The 13,896-nt window shown below is 39.3% G+C and overlaps 1 long non-coding RNA gene across 1 annotated transcript; it reads left to right on the forward strand.

The window, feature by feature from the left end:
• The first annotated feature begins 5,528 nt into the window (after nucleotides 1-5,528).
• On the forward strand, nucleotides 5,529-12,979 carry LOC144330263 (uncharacterized). The gene is made up of 3 exons (XR_013396285.1): nucleotides 5,529-5,615; nucleotides 7,526-7,640; nucleotides 10,740-12,979. It is a non-coding gene; the product is annotated as an uncharacterized LOC144330263 (long non-coding RNA).
• The last annotated feature ends 917 nt before the right edge of the window (nucleotides 12,980-13,896 follow it).

A 13,896-nucleotide genomic window follows, 5' to 3' on the forward strand; every position in this document is an offset into this window, starting at 1 on the left:
CCTGGGCAACAAAGTGAGATTCTATCTCCAAAAAAAAAAGTATAAAAGTATTTCAATATTTTGACAATCAGTATGACTGTATTGGTTTATTTCAGCTGGACTTCTATAAGTTCTACTGTAGTCCATTAGACTGTAAGTTGCCTAAGACCAAAGTTGCAGTTTGCACAGAAGGCCGTATTTTGTGTTTGTCTCATCACAATACTTTTTGTTCCATTAAGATGGACACAAACTTTTGGGTATAGCAGAGCTGAATGGAAAGAGTTACTGTTGTAGAAGGTGGGGCTACTGGAAAAAATGGGTCAAGGGGGAAAGCATTGGCTATCAATCATTCATCCCAGCAGAGATTTCAACAGAAATTTAATAAGTCAGTCTTCATAGAGATTGCAGAACTCTTAGGCACAGTTCAGACTAAATCAGGGTGTAGAGGGAGGCCAGCTGCTTTTGATAAATGACTCGACATGGCTGAGTGTTCTACAAAATGCAACCTTCAGTACTGCGAGCCTGCGCAGATGATGTCATGAACCCTTCAAATGGATGAAGGCTAATGGATCAAAAGCAGAACCTGATGCCAAAAAAATGGCTTCACTGAGTGAGAACTCAGAGATGAAGTTACTCCGTTACACAAGGGATTCAGCAGTCTTTTCCTCAAGGCCTTAGTTTGTGGCATAACTCCATTTTATTTCGCTTTAACCAGAAAACACTAAATGTTCTTAAACTTTTCTTGACTAATGGATTTGATACACTTAAGTATTTTCTTTATCAAAATTTTCCAAGGCGGATAATTGCTCTAAGGATTGTTAACATTATAACAGGAGATTAAGGAGACTAGCTGGTAGATCCCAAACACTTGTAACCCTTGGCAAAATTCGGCATGCTTGGTGATCTCTACCAACATCTCATCAAGTATGCATGCGTCTAGGTGGAAGATTTGTCTTGGGAAGATGAATGTCAACATTTAACCTTTCAAATGTGTGGCAGGAGTCTCCGGTGGATTTGCTCTACAGAATAGGTAGATGAATAATATATACAATGATTGCCAGAGTGGACAAAAGCCTGGAAAGACTTGTTGAATGTAGTTTATGATGTTAGAAAAGTGAATTTCCCTGAACATTTGTGCAGCCTCTAGTTTTTAGATGTTCAATTTTATTGTAAAAGAACAGATTACAGGAGATAATTCAAGAGTTGTGGTCATCTACTCATTTTAAGAGACAGGTCATACTAACTCTCACCTGGCTTACTTCATCTATTTAGGATAGGGCTAGCTGTAATAACTGACAATAGTAGATGAGTTAGCCAAGAGACTAAATACAGGTGAAAGGATGACAGTGCTAGATCTTGACACGAATTACCTTAATGGCTGTGCAAATAGTAAGCTGGATAAGATTTGTTGAAAACAAACCAAGCTAAACAATCCATTGAAGTGCTCTCTTCCATCTATACCCAGAAACAGCAATTTAGCTTTTGGGAGACGTGGTAAAATAGTAGCTTGGACTAGTGCCCAGAGCTCTCCAAGATAATGTAAAAGGAGAGTGTGTGTCTTGGACCAGAGCCATTTCCCTAGAAGATGCAAAGCCAGGCAGGGAGTCTTGGAAGGGTCCTTCCTTATTAAATAGAATTCTCCTCTGTATATGTCTTAGCAACCGCTGGTCTTCAAGCAGAAAGTGGATTCTAAGCTCTTCACTCTGAATAAGGTTTAATTGAGCTGCTCCAGAGCACAGGCATCATGTGGTATCTTAGATTCCCATCACTGCCACTTTCCTTCTCTCTAGCTTGGTGTCCCAGCCTCCTCATCGCCCCTTCGTTTTTGGACTTGGATAAAACACTGCTTTCCAGGGGTAGGATCTGGAGTCTTGAGACTCCTGAGGAGCTGATGGTGCAACCAAGAAGGGAGTGGGTGTTCACTCCCCACAGGGTGAGCCTTGACCATTAGGAAATGGGAGCTGACAGAGAGCTGGGCAGATAGACTTCTTCATTCTTTCTTCCACAGACTACTCTGAAATGCAGTTCCTCTGCACAGCACTTCTCGAGAAGTCCCATGTACCATGCACACATGCCTGTTGAGTGACCTGCTGGATCTCTTTCTTGGTCATGCGGATGGTGGCGGTGGAAGAGAGGGGGTAGCAAAGTGTACCATACTGCAATGCAACTGTGCCTTAACTCATTTTCTTTTCTTTCTCTTGCTGCCCTGAGCTTACATCTCCCCCAAATAGTGTTGGCACCTTAAATTTTTGTCTCAGCCTCTACTTTCTAGATTACCTAGGCTGTTAGACACCAGACTAATCATTAAATATTTGACCAGCTCATTAATGGATTGGCCTAATCAATATGTGATACTAACCTTCCTAAGATCCGAATGAAAACTGATTTAAGTCATTTTCATATTTATGGTTTAGATTTGCACAATCAATATCAGCCCTTCTTAACCAGCATTCTGGATCACTAAGCCCTAACATCCCAAGGCACCTATTGTATATAAGGAATTAATTTCTCTTCTGTGCATATAGAATGTATCAGCCCTGAGATAATTGAGAAAACAGTTACTCAAATCATTCTTTGTAGGCTTTAATTCTTTTGAGGAATCCTGGTTGTCAAGAGCTGGTCTAAATATTTTCCTGAGATTGTTTTTATTCACATTGTTACTAGACAAGACATGTATATTTAACTTATTTATAAGTTTTTCAACTCTAGTCTTTGTTTGGCTTAAGTAACAAAGGAAATGAATTACATGATTATCTTTTATGCAATAAATATCTGAATACCAACTAAGAGCTAGGTCCTAGGAAAACTGGAGATGGCTGAGGCTTGTTATCTGTCCTCCTGGAGCTCAGAGTCTAGTGGGAAATAATGCAGACAAATATCACACTATGTATACTGTAACAGAGGTATGTAGAAAGTAACATAAGGACTGAGGAGACAGATAATATTCTCTTTTCAAGTCACACATAGCATATGTAACTTTACTGTATCTTAGAAAACATAACTAAATCAACCAAATAAATGTAAAATAATTAAATATCAAAATAAAATGAAATATTAAAATGAAATAAGCTTAGAAAACATAACTGAAATAAACCACCTATAAGAAAACTATGATGAAATTTTCTCGATCATTTGTATTACAACAATTTTTCTGGGTTCTCCAAAAAAGGAAAAAACCCTTAGTTCTTCTACATGACATCAAATAGGAAAAAAACCTGAAACTTGCTAAAACGTTCAGTCTTGAGTCCACCCAGCTAGGTTACTAATAACCAAGTTTTTGCTCAGTGTATTATTTTTCTGACACTTCTCATAAAAAGAAAGGTGGACTATCAAAAGTTCTACATCATGTTTTTTTGTATTGTTATAAACAAATAATGCATGGGAATTTCTATGACAGCCTGCATTCAAGTGATTCCTGATAGTGTGTTTTACAGCACTGGAAGGCTAGAAGGTTGGTACCAGTCTAAAGGGTATCTGCCATTTGTCAAAGAAGCAAGTCTTCAAAAATTTTGATAAGTGAGGGTCCATTTAAACTCTGCTTTCATATGTATATCTATGAAAATCACTCTGCTAGTTCTAGGGTAGCAGTCTATCACTAACATTTGCAATTCTGGAAAAGAATCCAAAGCATTAAAAAGTATGTAAGTGCTCTAATTGAATCCCTTAAGGGGACTTGGTCTGGGATAATGGCCTTGTTAACCTGCAGGCCTTCAAGGAAAGGTGGATTGAGTTGTAAAAAAAAAAGTGCTGTTTTTTTTTTTTTTAAGAAAACAGTAAAGACTAATTTTGGATAATTTTTCAGATGACAGAGATTAGAAGTCTGACATTTACAAATTAAAATTATATTGCAAAGGTAATGAGAGTAAATGTTTTAATTTCACATGTGATGAAAAGCTCTTTAGAATTAAGAGAAGAAAATAGGGACAGATTTTTATACTGGGACACAATTTCATTCTTGGATTTTAAAATGAAAACATTAAGATTTTATCATAAGCTTTGTTGAAAATCTGCCAGAAGCACTATTTTTTTTTAAAATGCCCTAGAAGAGGGGATAGAAATCAAAACTCTTTCGTTTGAATTCTAGTTTGAAACTCATCCTTCTAAAATTCTCTAGCAAGCCATCTAGGAGACAACTATTTAGAGAGTTATCTGGATTTTCTGTGTGGAGTCAGAGCTTCTGTTCTTTGGGCTGCATGATTTGCCTTTCTAGTCAGCCTTGCCCTTGAATCAATAAGAGTTCACAGAAGGAAATGTTCAGGGCTCTCTTGGTCATGAGCCAAGGATAGCTGTGCTGGCAAAGCAAAACAAATCCTCAAAAAGAATGCGTAAACAAAAATCATCTGACTAATGCCTGGTACAAAATGATGGCTGGCATTTGTACTTTTGGTGGAAGTTTGTGCAAAGGAGCAAAATGATTTAGCTTTTGTTACCCCTTTTTTCCATTGAGCAATCTGGAGGAGTATCATTAATTTGGAATTCAGGTCTGAGATGGGGTTAGGCTGTCTTTTGCAAGTAATGTTTTCCCTGGTGTAGCTTTATCTTCCTTTGTTTGCTTCTGTTTGAGATTATTAGGAAAGCATTCCTTGTTCAGCAAAAACAGGGTCCTGCCTAGACCTCCTGATTTTTTTAAGGTTTATTAATTTATTAATTTTTTATTTGTATACATTTATGGGGTGCAAGAATAATTTTGTTTCATGTGTAGATTGCGCAGTGGTAAAGTCAGGGCTTTTAGGGTATCCATCACTCAAATAATGTACGTTGTACCCATCAAGTAATTTCTCATTATCTCCCTTCCTACTCCCTCACCCTTCTGAGTCTCCATTGTCCTAAGTCCACACTCTATATCCATGCATACACATCATTTAGCTTCTGCTTACAAGTGAGAACATGTGCTATTTGTCTTTCTTCATCTGACTTGCTTCACTTCAGATAATGGCCCCCAGTTGCATTCATATTACAGCAAAAGACATGATTTTGATCTTTTTTATGGCTGAATAGTACTCCGTTGTGTATATATACCACATTTTCTTTACCCAATCATCTGTTGATGGCACTTAAGGTTGATTCCATATCTTTGCTATTGTGAATAGGGCTGCAATAGACATACGAGTACAGGTATCTTTTTGATATAATGATTTCTTTTCCTTTGGGTAGATACCTAGTAGTGGGATTGCTGGATTGCATAGTGTTCTATTTTTAGTTTTTTTGATGAATCTCCATACTGTTTTCCATAGAAGTTATACTAATTTACGTTCCTACTAACGGTATATTTTGTTTTCTCCACATCTTTGCCAACTTCTGTTATTTTTTGTCTTTTTAATAATAGCTATTCTGACTGTTGTAAGAGATCTCCTTGTGGTTTCAGTTTGCATTTTTCTGATGATTAATGATGAGCTTTTTTTTTTCAGAAGCCTGTTGGCCATATGTATGTCTTCTTTTGAAAAATATCTATTCATGTCCTTTGCCCAATTTTTAATGGAATTATATGTGAGGTTTTTTGTTGAGATGTTTGAGTTTTGTAAATTCTGGATATTAGTCTTCTGTTGGATGCAGAATTTGCAAATATTTTCTCTCATTCTGCAGGTTGCTCACTCTGCTGATTATTTCTTTGGCTGTGCAGAAACTTTTTAACTTAAGTAAGTCTCAACTGTGTATTTTAATTTTTGTTGCCTGTGCTTCTGAGACTTTAATCATTAATTCTTTGCCTAGACCAATGTCTGGAAGAATTTTCCCTAGGTTTTCTTCTAGTATTTTTATAGTTTAAGGTCTTACAGTTAAGTCTTTAATCCATCTTGAGTTGATTTTTCTTTCTGATTTCTTATCCCTGTGAACTGACTGAAGCCATGGAACACCTCTAGGCCCTCAGTGGAAGTTGAGAACAAACAGCAGGCATAGGAAATGAATGGTATTCAGGGAGCAAACTTTTCACTAATATTGACTCATCTATGTTTAATAGTCATATCAATTGCATTTTAATGAGCATATACTATGTGATAGGTGCTGTCATAGTTGCTTCAAAAGAACAACTTAAATTATATTGAGCCCTCCTGTATGCTATGTACTGTTCCAAGTACCTAACATTTAATAACTCCTATAAGCTTCATAACCCTCTGAAATAGGTAATATTATTACTCCCATTAAAGAGTGTAGTCTTCATGGGGACGGGGACGTTACTGCACTTACAGCACTTGACATATATAAACTAAATGACCCTGTTATACAGTTGTGGAAACTGAGAGGCCAAGTGTATTGCTCTGGCCCAGGGCTTCTCAACCTCAGCACTAAGAACATTAGTTTTTAAGAACTAAGGACTAAATCTGGTGAATAGAACCCTCACGGTGATAGGGATGAGGTTACACATGAGCTTAACATTAAGAACTCCCACTTACCACAGCAGATCTACACCTGCCACAGCACATGTTCAACTGCCAGAAACAAAGACTATCACTTGAGAAGACCAACCAGTCTCTTGGTAGCACATGGACTTTTCCTACCCTAAAGGGGCAGTGTTTATTTTGACAGATATCCACACTGAATCCAAGAATGAGCTTGCCTTATCCGCCTTCAGGGCTTCAGCTAGCACATTTTCTTGAGATTTCTTTGAGATGTTTGAAGCAGCATAAGGCTGAGCAGGGGTAAGAACCATGGGGAATATCTACGTTTTGACTTACATATGAATGTCAAGGATTTGTTATTCCCTCAGGAGAACACAAGTATCCGTTTAATTTTCTATCATGGGCTGAGATAATTGGATAAAATGTCATGGGCCACTAGTTATATTTAAGTTAGCAACCACACTCTGCAACACACCACAAACATTGGTGGTAGTGATTGTTACTAACTAAAGTTGGAAAGAAAGGAGGAAGAACAGGTTTCAAAGAAAAAGTTCTTTCAAAATTTGAAGGCTTCTCCATGTCATAGCTGTAGGAAGGAATAGGGAAATGTGGGAAAAGCAGATTGCATTGGGAAGTCGAGGACTGGAGAAGAGGGAAAAGTGGAGTCTGAGCTATGAAGCCAATGTCTTGGGACTCTCCAGCTCATATTCAATTTTCTGTTTCAAGGTTTGAATGGGGATCGTGATCTTTGGGGATCCTGCTCCAGATGGACATGCAAGGAACACGAAGTAACAAAGGATAGTGTGTTTGGGTAGTGGAGAGGCTAAAGGCCTGAGAGTGTGTTTGGGGAGGACATTTTATATAAAATGTATGTTTTCTAGGAAGAAGGGGCATAGTTTTTATCTATTGATTGAAGCTTTCTTAAGCAGTTTTTCTCTATTAAAAGCCATTGGCCTGAACAATGAGAATCAGGATTATTCTGGGCATAAAAAATCCTTCATGATTTGTTTTTAGTTTGCCTTTCCAGCATTTACCCATTCCTCTTGCTACTGTTTGCTGCTGATAATGACCTACTCATCATTTTCCCACTGTTTTCTCCTCCCCTTGCTTCCATGAGACCATTCTTGTCTGGAATGCCTTTCTCTCCTATCCCCTTCAGAGAGTATCTCCTCATCTTTCAGAGAGCCAGATGCGCTGTCATTTTTTTCCAGATGGCCTTCTTCAGTGCCCAGAGAGAGCTGGCTGGTCCTCCTTTGTACCCACCTCTGTTGTATGCCTGATGAAGAGGCATTCACTTGATTTGTTACAGGCCTGTTTCCTTCACAGGTAAGTTTCTTACGCTGGGGGCTGCCTGATTTTCTTTCTATGTTTCAGTGCTTGGCAGATAGCAGGTGACATAATAAACACTTACTGAGAGTGTGAATTTAGAAATGAGTCACTCTGGAGGTGGCTGATCAGGTGTCTTCAGTGTAACTTACAAATAAGAAAAACATTTTTGGAAGTGTAGTAGAAGTTTGAGTTTGTGCAGGGAAGAGGTATAATAAGTATATGTAAAATAAGTGTTATATAACATGATAGGAAATATTTTACAGGGAATCTAAGACCAAGATAGAAACCCATCTGTCCCTGCTGACAGAGATGTAGTCTGGCTCATGTTTTCTTTTCTATGATTTTGTAATTTAGGATTTAAATCCCATAAAGTGAACAGCTGACAAACTAGACAAATGTCAGAATACAGATAATAAGCAAAAAACCCAAACACTTTCTTTATTTTGCCTTCTCTCCATTGTGTCACTCAGTCAACTATTTCCACCCTGAAGTGTTGGTCACATTAAAGGACAAGGACATGAATAGATGCTTGTGAAGGGTTGTATGTTTTGGTAGAGAAAGCACTCTATTTTTCTTTTTTTTCCTTGGGTGAGAGGCAACATTTTTTTTTAGATCTCATATTTTTAATTTATGAGGTATTGTTTGTGTTCATTTTCTTCAACATTTCCAAAACCTCACAAATTTAGATGAACTTAAACTACTACAAAAGTGAAATATCATAGAATATTTTAAAACTAACTACATTAGCTTTTTTTATTATTATTATTTTTTTGAGATAGAGTCTTGCTCTGTCACCAGGCTGGAGTGCAGTGTGCAGTGGCGTGATCTTGGCTTACTGCAATCTCTGCCTCCAGGGTTCAAGCGATTCCCCTGCCTCAGCCTCCTGAGTAGCTGGGACTACAGGCGCGCACCATCACGCCCGGCTACATTTTTGTGTTTTAGTAGAGATGGGCTTTCACCATGTTGGCCATGAGGGTCTTGAGCTCCTAACTTCGTGATCTGCCCGCCTCAGCCTCCCAAAATATTGGTATTACAGAGTGAGCCACTGCACCCAGCCAGGTTTTTTTTTTCTTTTTTCTTTTTTAAGTACATCATTAAAGGAAACAACATTAGAAGAACACAACAAAACATTGATGAAGAAATTTAGTTAGGTATGCTTTAATAAATACATGATTCATTTTTTAAAAGCCTAAATCCTTTTATGTGCAAATAACCACTAATCACTATAAAAATATTTAAAAATCTAGTTCTCACAAGTAGGATTAATATGGCCTGTTATAATCTTAATATAATACATGTGCTTATTTATAGTAGATATTTGCTTAAACAGCTTCTTTTGCCATAGATGTTAAAGATATAAGCCTCAGCTCAATTCTGGTCTAATTATTAAGAACTTAAAAAGAATGATTATTCAAGTGATTGAGTTTTAAACTGTACTATGTTTATTTTAACTCCACTATTTGCATTACATGAACTATGAACTTGCATCAAGAAAATAGTGTATATGTCTAGAAACATTTTGAATGCTGGGGGAAGAATTTGACCAGCAAGACATCCTGTTGTCTAAACAGTATGAGGGCCTGTTTGCTTCACGGTGAGAAGATCTGCTTTCCTAACAGATTCTGAAGGTGGAGAACAGAAGGAGATGAAGGACTCTTGTCCTGCAGTGTAAGCAGATAATAGCACTTCAGCTGCTTCTCTACACAGGCAGGAGGTTGGACTTAGCAATTTTGTTAGAGACTTCTTAGTTCTTAATATCTGTATCATTAGTTGACAGATGGATTTCTGTCTGGAATCTTATTTCAAGAACGCTGCCTCCTGCTAGATAATCTCCTTAAACTGTAATTGACAAATGGAATGAATTTCATTTTCCTAAATTCTGGAGGAATATACTAAAATGTTATCCATGCCTTCAATCTGTGGAGCCCATTCTTTTAATAAATATTTATTGAGCATTTACTATGTGCCAAAAATTCTGCTGGGAACTAGGATACAGTGGAGAATAAGAAGGATACTATCCTTATTCTTCAGTGATAGCAACAAACAAGGATTTGAGTGCAAATACTCTTATAATAATTTTTTTGTGTATTTCTCAAAAGTCTGTTCTTGTTCTTTTTACCATTTTGGGTGAAAAAAGGAGAGATTTTTCTAGGATGTAGTAACTTTTTTCTCTCTCTATAAAAAGTACAGTCAACCTCTCCAGTTAACTTTTTCAGACCACAGCTTCTCAACTTGGGATAGTTACAACTGAGGTCAGACAGAAATTCTCTTTGAATGGTGAAGGCCAGTTATTACAGATAAGTCTAATAAACCACAGTCCAACTTCTCAGCCCAGACTTTGAGACTTTATGACTGATGGTAAGAGAACCTATCTTTATATTGTTCTCCTACAGAAACCCTGCCTGAGTCTCCTCACTGCTGGCCTGGCCTGCAGATTTCAGACTCTAGACCACAACATCTACTCTTATTGAATTGCTAGCCTACCAGACTGCTCTGCAGATTTTGGACTGGCCAGCCCCCAGAATTTCATGAGACAATTCCTTAAAACAAATATACGTGTCTCTCTTTACTTTTTTGCTTGTTCGTTTGTTTTGTTTTGTTTTTTGAGACAGAGTCTCGCTCTGTCGCCCAGGCTGGAGTGCAGTGGCGTAATTTCGGCTCACTGCAAGCTCCGCCTCCTGGGTTCATGCCATTCTCCTGCTTCAGCCTCCCGAGTAGCTGGGACTGCAGGCGCCCGCCACTGCGCCTGGCTAATTTTTAATATTTTTAGTAGAGATGGGGTTTCATTGTCGTCTTGATCTCCTGACTTCATGATCTGCCCGCCTCGGCCTCCCAAAGTGCTGGGATTACAGGTGTGAGCCACCATACCTGGCCTCTTTTGCTTTCTAAATATATGTATATGATATATATGAGCATATATGTATATGTTCTATATGTGGGTATGATATATATACATATAAAACTAGATATGATTAGTTTCATTTCTGCAGAGAACTCTAATACAGGCAATCTGAAAGGGATCAGATATTTAGTGTATTGGACTGGAAATATTCAACGTCCTAATAGATTACATATATTTTGCTGAATTCCACCTAGAATCCACAAGAACATACTGCCAAAACCCTTCGTCTGGTGTGGAAAGCATGAAGGACACTGCCCTCAGCCCAAGGCCTCTGCTTAAAAAGTTTGAAAGCATTGTCTGCCTGCCTCCATCTCCTGAGTCCTGTCCCGTGGACCAGAAAAAGGTGATGCTCACACCCTTATGCCATCTCGTGCTGTCTTTGTTCCATCAGCAACCGCGTGTGGCTGTCTGTGGTAAGTAATCGAACAATTGCTCAGGGAAGTACGTGCGCTAATGGTGCATGGCAGCATTACAAACACTGTCTGTTTGAGTTAGACCTGAATTGTCCTCTGATTTAAAGATTCCACTGTGATTATCAGAGCCCTGGGGATGATGCTGGCCAGAAAGAATGTGCATGGCTATTATTGTGCCAATTTTATAATTCGTCTTTTAATAATCTGTAACTGAAGAGCTGAATGGAATTTATCAAACCCGGCCTTGTTTCTCACTGGGGAGCTTTCTGTGTTTTGTTACTGAGCCAAGGCTGAATGCAGCTGTTGGAGCTGTCACCAGCATTCTGGTTCACCCAAATATTGATAATAATTACTCCTGCTTCACATGGAAAGCATTTATTTAAATATCTGTAATGGAAAGACCGTTATTATTGGTATTGCAGCTTTATAGTGAGTACATCAAAATGTAGATATGACATTCATAAACCGTGTTTGCAAAAAGCTGTATCTGTCTCCTGCACAGTACACAGGACCCTGGGCTAGTATTGCTGCTCATCTGTTCTTCATAGAATTAGGGAGAAGTTATTACTAGAGAATAATTAAACCCACAGAAATGTCCAAATGTTGGCAGGCTGCAGCCATCCCCAGCAGCACACAACAGCCTGTTATGATCAGCAAAATCCAATAGCCGGAGCTTTGAGCCTGAGGGGGGTAAATAGCATAATGAATTTTCTTTACCCTGTCATTACTCCTCTCCTGGCTTTCCTGGATTACAGTCACAAGCAGGTCACAGAACATTTATGCACACTTCACGCAAAGTGTTTTGGAGTGGAGGCTGGGTCTCGGTCTAACTGGTGGTGATCTATGTATCATTGCGAGGAATGAAAAGCTGCTTCTGCCCCTTGCCAGCTCTATCACTGGGAAGCCCTATACTAGCACAAGCCCATTGCCCCATATTTCCTCCTTAGGTTTTCCCTTTTCTATTCTCCTTGCCTTCCCCTGTTTGCTTGCTCTGGTGGTCTTCTGTCTCCTGAATCAAAATCTCTTTGTTCTTTATCACGTGAGACATGTTTCTTGCTCTAATTAAGATGCTTCTATTTCATAGATAATGTCAGATCACCTCCAAGGGAATGTTTGAGTAGCCGCCTACTGTAGTGAGGGCCTCAGCTGAGGCTTGCTTGTATTCACAGCAATGAGTTGCCCTGTCTATTTGCAGAGGCTAAGGAGATCGTGTGAGAAATATCCCTAGGGAGCAAGGCCTTTTCTATCAAAGCCTTACTTGTCAGAGGGAAAGAGAAAGACTGAGTCTAGCCCTAGGGCTGTTAGGAGACTTGAACCATAGCTTAGCCCCTGGAAGCATGTTTGGGCCTGGAGGAGAGAGAGCTGCAAGTAAAAATTGTGCCATTATGCTCTGTGACAAATTAGGGTTCGGTGACATACTGTTTAGGGACCCATCCAGCAGAGTGTGACACAGAGGCGGTGAGCCCCTCCCCCGCAGGAGAACCGCAGTGCCTGGAGCAACTGGGGGCCACAGCACTCTGCCAAGTCTGCCAGGGGGCCACCAGCAGAGGCTGCTATGCCTCTGGAACTACAGAGCTCAGCCAAACAGGATGGCAGTCCCTGGGGCAGTCCGAGTTCCATTGGAATATTCCTGAATTAATGGGCAATATACCTTTGCCCTTGTCTGACACATGTGGTCCATCTCAGATACTTAGTTCCTTCCTCCATGTCCCTGGCTGGGAGGGCTGAGCTAATTTCCTTAAGGAGGGCTTCTATATTTCCCAGGTGAACGCTGCATCCTGATCTTAGCTTAAAGCAGGAATAACAGTAGTTTTGCCTTATAACACACCTGAAGTCTAAAATTGGACCAGCTTTCCAATAGCCTGTTGGCTAATAAAAACATTTGTTTTCGGTGGGTCGCGGTGGCTCACGCCTGTAATCTCAGCAGTTTGGGAGACCGAGGTGGGCGGATCACGAGGTCAGGAGATCTAGACTATCCTGGCCAACATGGTGAAACCCTGTCTCTACTAAAATACAAAAAATTAGCCGGGCATGGTGGTGGCGTGTGCCTGTAGTCCCTGCTACTCAGAAGGCTGAGGCAGGGGAATCGCTTGAACCTGGGAGGCAGAGGTTGTAAGGAGCCAAGATCGCACCACTGCACTACAGCCTGGGCGACAGAGCAAGACTCCGTCTCGGGAAAAAAAAAAAAAAAAAAAAGTTTATTTTCAAGGAATAGCTTTTGGGACTTAACATTTCTTCAGTAGATTCCCTGGGAAGAAAACCTGAAGGAAAATTTAGGAGACATTAATGTCCTTATGACAGAAAAACACTGGGTAAAGAAGAAATTGATGAAAATAATGTTATGCTTAGCCAAGTCAGCCATTTGAGACAAAACTCCTCTTGTTTAAATTGCAAACTATCTATTTTGGCCAATGAATGTAGTCTTAAAGCATATCCTTAATTTTAGAAGCCTTTGTTACAAGAAAGCCAAATAATTGGGGTTTACAGTTTCAGAGCACTTTTCCTGTTTAAAAATGGCTTGGGGTTCAGAAGATGAATCATGTAATTTTGTAAGAATTCCTTATAATGTAGTATGAAATTATGCTCACATGCTCTGAAGTGTTTTTAAATAGCTCTGGCCACATCTTGGATATTCACTGTCTGAGAATGTATAATTTAAGAAATCGTAACAAGATGGCAGAATTTTGTTCTAAAGGATTTTTAAGGCATTGATCTCCACTCACTTCAATGTTGTTTAAGTGCTTTTCTAAGACAGCTCTCGACTCCTGCTACCTTCACCTCCAAATCACAATTTTCAGAACTTTCAGGACGGGTTCTTCCAACTTAGGATGGTAGTCTGTAGCATTGTAAAGAAGGAGTTGATTCACTGAATTCTTTCCTCTTATTTGATGCCATGAATTTAGGGCCTGCCTTCTGTTTGATACTTGTTCTCAGCTTG

This window comes from Macaca mulatta, chromosome 7 (genome assembly GCF_049350105.2).
Source record: "Macaca mulatta isolate MMU2019108-1 chromosome 7, T2T-MMU8v2.0, whole genome shotgun sequence".
NCBI classification, from domain to species: domain Eukaryota; kingdom Metazoa; phylum Chordata; class Mammalia; order Primates; family Cercopithecidae; genus Macaca; species Macaca mulatta.